At 43.7% G+C, this 6,000-nt stretch overlaps 1 long non-coding RNA gene across 2 annotated transcripts in view; it reads left to right on the forward strand.

The window, feature by feature from the left end:
• The window catches only part of LOC110486337 (uncharacterized), a 56,109-nt gene extending 54,165 nt beyond the window's left edge, over positions 1-1,944 (forward strand). For both annotated transcript variants that reach the window (XR_002468060.3, XR_002468059.3), the window contains 2 exons: positions 37-187; positions 1,642-1,944. This is a non-coding gene — a long non-coding RNA (uncharacterized LOC110486337). The remainder of the gene's footprint in view (positions 1-36; positions 188-1,641) is intronic.
• Positions 1,945-6,000: the final 4,056 nt, after the last annotated feature.

Raw genomic sequence — 6,000 nt, forward strand, 5'->3', positions numbered from 1 at the left:
AAGAGAGGTATTTCAAATGAGTCTCATTCTTTCAAGGGCATATGAAGATTGGCGGGACTGGTCCAGGTTGGCTTTCTTTGCCACTGTTCTGTGAGTGCTACGTGCGCTACAAACCAGGCTGCCTGTGCCAGCAGCCGCTGAGAGGGAGCCATCCGCCGTCACGCTGTGAGGAGATATGACCTAAAGAGTAAGACCACCTCATACAGCATGCTGAACAGCAGGAAACTTTTAGACAGTGACATTGAATCCATTACACCCCCCCCCCCTCCTCCTCACTCTATCTCTCCCTCCCTCCTTCTCTCTTTCTCAATCTTTCCCTCCCTGTCATTCTTTTTTTCACTTATACCCTCGGATTGAGAAAGAGGCATACAAAAAAATATTCCTTGATGTAACTTTTCCGGCAACCAGAGAACCTTCAAGTTAGGGGAGGGGAGTCCCTGTGGAACTCTTAACATTTATTTCCCTCTCTTCCAGAAATGTGTCATTTGGTTTCTCCATACTCAGAAAACGTGGGCTAGAATGAAACATGAAGTCAAAACATATTACAAATGGAGAAATCTGGACAGAATAAAAATCTGCATGGGGAGATGGGAACATAATGTGTGGCTGGTAGATTGGTCGGGAAATGAAATGCCTTGACGTATTGTGAAGCCACTGTTCCCATAATGGGAGAGCTACAGAGGGGGAGAAATGAACTGTACTGGACAGTGAAGGGCATTTTCAAGAAGCCACATGGGTAAAGAGAAAATGGCACAGACAGAGCTACCGTCTTCAGTCACTCTGCAGAACAATGACCTTTCTGTGTTCCATGACTGTGAAGGTCTTTCATGACACAAAGAAACAAATCCCGCTGAAATAGTCCAAATATCATTGATACCAGACCAAATAGATATGGTTGAGCTCACAGAGTAGCTAACAAGCTTACACAGCAGCTGTCTGTGCATCCCACACTATATAGTTTAATGGTATTGATACCAAAACCAAGGCATGTTTGTAAATATAATATTCAGGGTTTATCAGTACTGTTTATTCCATAACAAGGACTTGTGCTAACCACTCTCACAGAGCAGAAGCAGAACTAGTCTGGTGATTGTCTGACTACACCTGTGGGGATTTGACCCCTTTGAGAAAGCGACTTTACATTGATTATACCGCTGTGAAGATCATCGCAGTCGCACAGATCGTAAACCACTCAAACCATCTACATATCCAAAAGCCAGAGCGAGACCCTCTTTTCTCTGCCTCAAGCCTCTTTGATTTCCCCAGCCTTTGTCTGTGTGAGACGATAGGAGGGTTCTCTCTCTCTCTCTCTCTCTCTCTCTCTCTCTCTCTCTAAAGAGCTCTGCATCAGCAGTAATCCCTATGTGCCTGTATGTGTTCAGACCTCCACAGATTTTGGTCCAGGCTGCTGTGTCTTGCTATGGCTTGCTGTTGTGCTGGGCTGGACACACTGTGCTGGGCTGTGTCTCTTGTCCACTGGCATGGGTATTTGGTGCATTCAGAGCCTGCTTTGCAGCCACCGATTTGGCCCTGTCTGTGTCTTGCTAACCGAATGTCAATTGCTCCCTCTTCCATTGCATACATTTGACAGCCATCCACTTGACTGGCTACAGCGTAACTGTGTGATTTTTTTTCCTGCAGGCTCGGCTTCCCGACTGAAACGCCAAGCCCTTTGTTTATGTAGGGGTGACAGCCAACCACATTTAACATGTTTGTGAAGAATACTGAGGAGTCAAGGACTTGTCTTGCATTTGCTATTTTGTATGCATGAATTTTGTATTAGTTTGTTGTATAAGCATAGACATTGTTGGGGATATACAATGGGTAGGCTATGGTATATTGTGATAACCTAGAATGAATATTCTACCAAAAACGACATATTTGCCCCAAGTACTTAAATCAATCGTTTTTTTTTTTATGATCAAATAAACATAGTGAATTAAATCTAACCTCTCGTGCGCTTCCTCTTTTAATATGCACTTCTTTAAAAATCTATCTTTAAGAACATCTTAACTGCATTCAGTGCTGATGCTGGTGTTACCACGGCAACCCTAAATCCATAAACTCCCCTGCACAGTTTTCTCCTGGCAGAGTGGTGCCATTTTCCCTTCTCCCCTCCTCTCCAAGGCATTCACGATGCAACATTTCTGCTGTTTCTTTAATAGGCAGCAGCACGTGACGGGGTGTTTGCCTCTTTCGTAACCACTGCTTTCACAAATGCATATTCTTCCTGTCAGAAGGACTTAAATCTAATCAAAGACAACCTGTCGTTGGAAAGTTTCTACTGTGAAAAACACGTTTTATTTATTTCTCTGAATCTTACCAACAATGCTTTTATGAAGTTATATGAATACAGCATGTGAATGTAGAATAGAAATAACAAACAGTTGATCAGTTTGAATAAATTGTTATATCAGACTGAGATGCAAGAGAAAATTGACCATGCATTCCTCTTACATTAATGTTTAATGCAGTACGGACATAAAACTGAAAATTCCTAAGCCTCAAAATTACCACTACTGAACAAACACCCCATGGAAATCCCTTGGTCAACCGCTCTGCACGATTTCAGGACCCTGGACAGCAGCCACCTTGAAACTATACCTGGCATCGCACTTCACTGCTAGTCTTGCAGGGCCCTACAGAGTGTGAAGCTGTCTGTAGTTCGATTCTTAAGATGTTCAGACTTAAAAAGTGTGGAAAAACTTGACAGTTTCATCCCCCTCCCGGATCTGTATTGGGGAATACTACAAACAAATAACCTGTGCACTTCACTGTGCTACGTGATCTGACTGCATTGGCCAGAGTGATTGATGATTAGACACACAGTGCAGAACTCAATCAAGAACGTGGGACTCAGCTCAACACCATACCACCACTTTAAAGTGTTCTGATACGTATAGATAGGAAGAACCCCCCCCCCCCCCCCCCACTGTAGACCAGAGGCAGAGGTACCAGGGACTTGGCAGGCTGTGGAGATTGATATCAGTGTAATCTAACCTCTCTAGTTCCATTAAAGGAACATTCTGGGAGCCTTAACAGACTAATCCTTCCAAGGAGCTGGGTTTTGGCGATGGGATGGGACCTGTATCTAGAATCAGTCTGCCATGTCCACCTCCTCTGTGGGATTATAACCCCCTCTAACTCTTCAGTCTCCATCTGATTTCTACTTTATTTTGGCCTCCCCCACAGATATTGGGCCAGCCAAACATAAGAGTAGCTACACTAGTCTGTACCTGTGAAATCCTCTAAGAGAAGACATTGTGGATGGATGATGGTTTGTGGACTGGGAGTGGGGATAAAGAAAGGGTTTCACCTGACAGAAGGTCACGACTCACTCAATATGCCAAGCTGGACATAAAGTGGTCCTCATCTACGCTCGCGCGGTAGAGATGGGATGTGAGATGTGGACCTCAGAAGTGTCAAAAGGAGCGCAAATGTCCTTAGATAATTTATAAGCTGGTTCAGTTGAAATTTTTGTGACAAATGCAACACATAGGACAGTTTTCTTATGTAGATTTCCTGGCAGAGAAGTGTGCAATGTATACAGATTCATTTCTGATCTAGGAGGAATCATAACCCAGATGCTGTATCACTCCCTATACGCCATCTTGTCAAAGTGTGCCTCTATAACAGTTCTCAGACCTAGGTCATGTATCCAGTAAGAGTTTTGCATTACAGTGCAAGTGATTTCCTCATGAGCCCCCTCTTGGGAAATCAACGTCATTAAAAGGTTCTCCCTTCTTCACAGCTGTAATTAGTGTGACAAGTTCTGGAGAGTGATACGCGCATCCGGTGACAGAGAACCAGACCACTTCCTGACACAGTATCAATGACTGACGCTCCTAATCATTTCAAACACAAAAGGCTTTTAGCACTTTTTAAAATTTGAATAAGCAGTTCTCTCATTTAGCAGGTGTTGTTTTGCCTATTAATTAGCCCTATATCTATTAATCAACTGATTGACACATCGAAGATCTTGGCCTATAAGTAAATTCCAAATGTATGTGTGCAGTTCAATTAATACATATTAATGTGTATGTACACCGTGGCCCATCTACTGTTGCTAGCCCCAATTCTGATTTGTGCTCTGATATGTGCTTCAATGATTTCTGCTCTCGTAAAAGCCTGGGTTTTCTGCAAGTTAACACTAAAAACATATTACCTACAATTGATCAATTTAAAGTGTGGGTTCACTGCTCCAATCCAGATGTTGGTCATTAATTGTTAAGAGACGTTGTTAAGAAAGAGTGTTTTGAACACTGATGTTAACCTTTCTGGTTATAACCTTTTTCAGTAAGACGTATAGTATCTTCCAAAGGGGGTGGAGTGGAAATCTTTACCAAGGAACACCTTCAGTGCTCGGTTGTCTCCACCAAGTCTGACCCCAAACAATTTGTTTTGCTGGTTTTACGCATTACATTTCAAATAACTCTTTGTTGACTGTTGCTGGGTGTTATCGCCCACCATCAACACCAGCCTGTACCCTACCTGCCGTAAGCTCTCTCCTGGCCCCTGACACTAAGTCTGAATTTGTCCTGCTAGGTGACCTAAACTGGGACATGCTTAAACCACCTGACCAAGTCCTAAAGCAATGGGACTCCCTAAATCTTTCTCAGATTATTACCAATCCCACAAGGCATGACTCCAAACACCCAGAAAAGGCTACTCTCCTTGATGTTATCCTCACAAATAATCCTGATATCTATCAGTCTGGTATTTTCTGTAATTACCTTATTTTCAGTGGTATTGTTAACGCCCCATAAAGAAAATGAGAATTAAAAACAGGTTCAGCCCCTGGTTCGACCGTGATCTGGCAGAGTTACTCCACCTCAAGAATTCCATTTGGCAATTTGCTCTGCACACGCATACTCAGTCTGACTGGCTCTCGTTCAGGCAAATTAGAAATAAGTGCACTCATGCTATCCATAAGGCCAAAGTTAGTTACTTTAAGGAGCAGTTCTCTCTCTGTGAGTCTATCCCCAAGAAGTTCTGGAAAATGGTTAAAGACCTGGAGAATAAACCCTCCTCTTCACAGCTGCCCATTTCCTAAACGATATCATAACCGCCATTGATAAAAGACAGTACTGTGCAGCCGTATTCATCGACCTGGCCAAGGCTTTCGACTCTGTCAATCACCACATTATTTTCGGCAGACTCAATAGCCTTGGTTTCTCAAATGACTGCCTCGCCTGGTTCACCAACTACTTCTCAGACAGAGTTCAGTGTGTCAAATCGGAGGGCCTGTTGTCCGGACCTCTGGCAGTCTCTATGGTGGTGCCACAGGGTTCAATTCTCGTGCCGACTCTTTTCTCTGTATACATCAATGATGTCGCTCTTGCTGCTGGTGATTTTCTGATCCACCTCTACGCAGACGACAGCATTCTGTATACTTCTGGCCTTTCTGTAGACACTGTGTTAACTAACCTCCAGACGAGCTTCAATGCCATACAACTCTCCTTCCATGGCCTCCAACTGCTCTTAAATGCAAGTAAAACTAAATGCATGCTCTTCAACCGATCGCTGCCCGCATGTCCAGCATCACGGTTCTGACTTAGAATATGTGGACATCAACAAATACCTAGGTGTCTGATAAGACTGTAAACTCTCCTTCCAGATTCAAACGAAGCATCTCCAATCCAAAATTAAATCTAGAATCGGCTTCCTATTTCGCAACAAAGCCTCCTTCACTCATGCTGCCAAACATACCCTCGTAAAACTGACTATCCTACCGATCCACGACTTTGGCGATGTCATTTACAAAATAGTCTCCAACACTCTACCCAGCAAATTGGATGCAGTCTATCACAGTGCCATCTGTTCTGTCACCAAAGCCCCATATACTACCCACCACGGCAACCTGTATGCTCTCATTGGCTGGCCCTCACTACATATTCATCGCCAAACCCACTGGCTCCAGGTCATCTATAAGTCTTTGCTAGGTAAAGCTCCGCCTTATCTCAGCTCACTGGTCACCATAGCAGCACCCACCCGTAGTAT

This window comes from Oncorhynchus mykiss, chromosome 13 (genome assembly GCF_057628025.1).
Source record: "Oncorhynchus mykiss isolate SJ-2025 chromosome 13, ASM5762802v1, whole genome shotgun sequence".
In the NCBI taxonomy this organism is placed as follows: domain Eukaryota; kingdom Metazoa; phylum Chordata; class Actinopteri; order Salmoniformes; family Salmonidae; genus Oncorhynchus; species Oncorhynchus mykiss.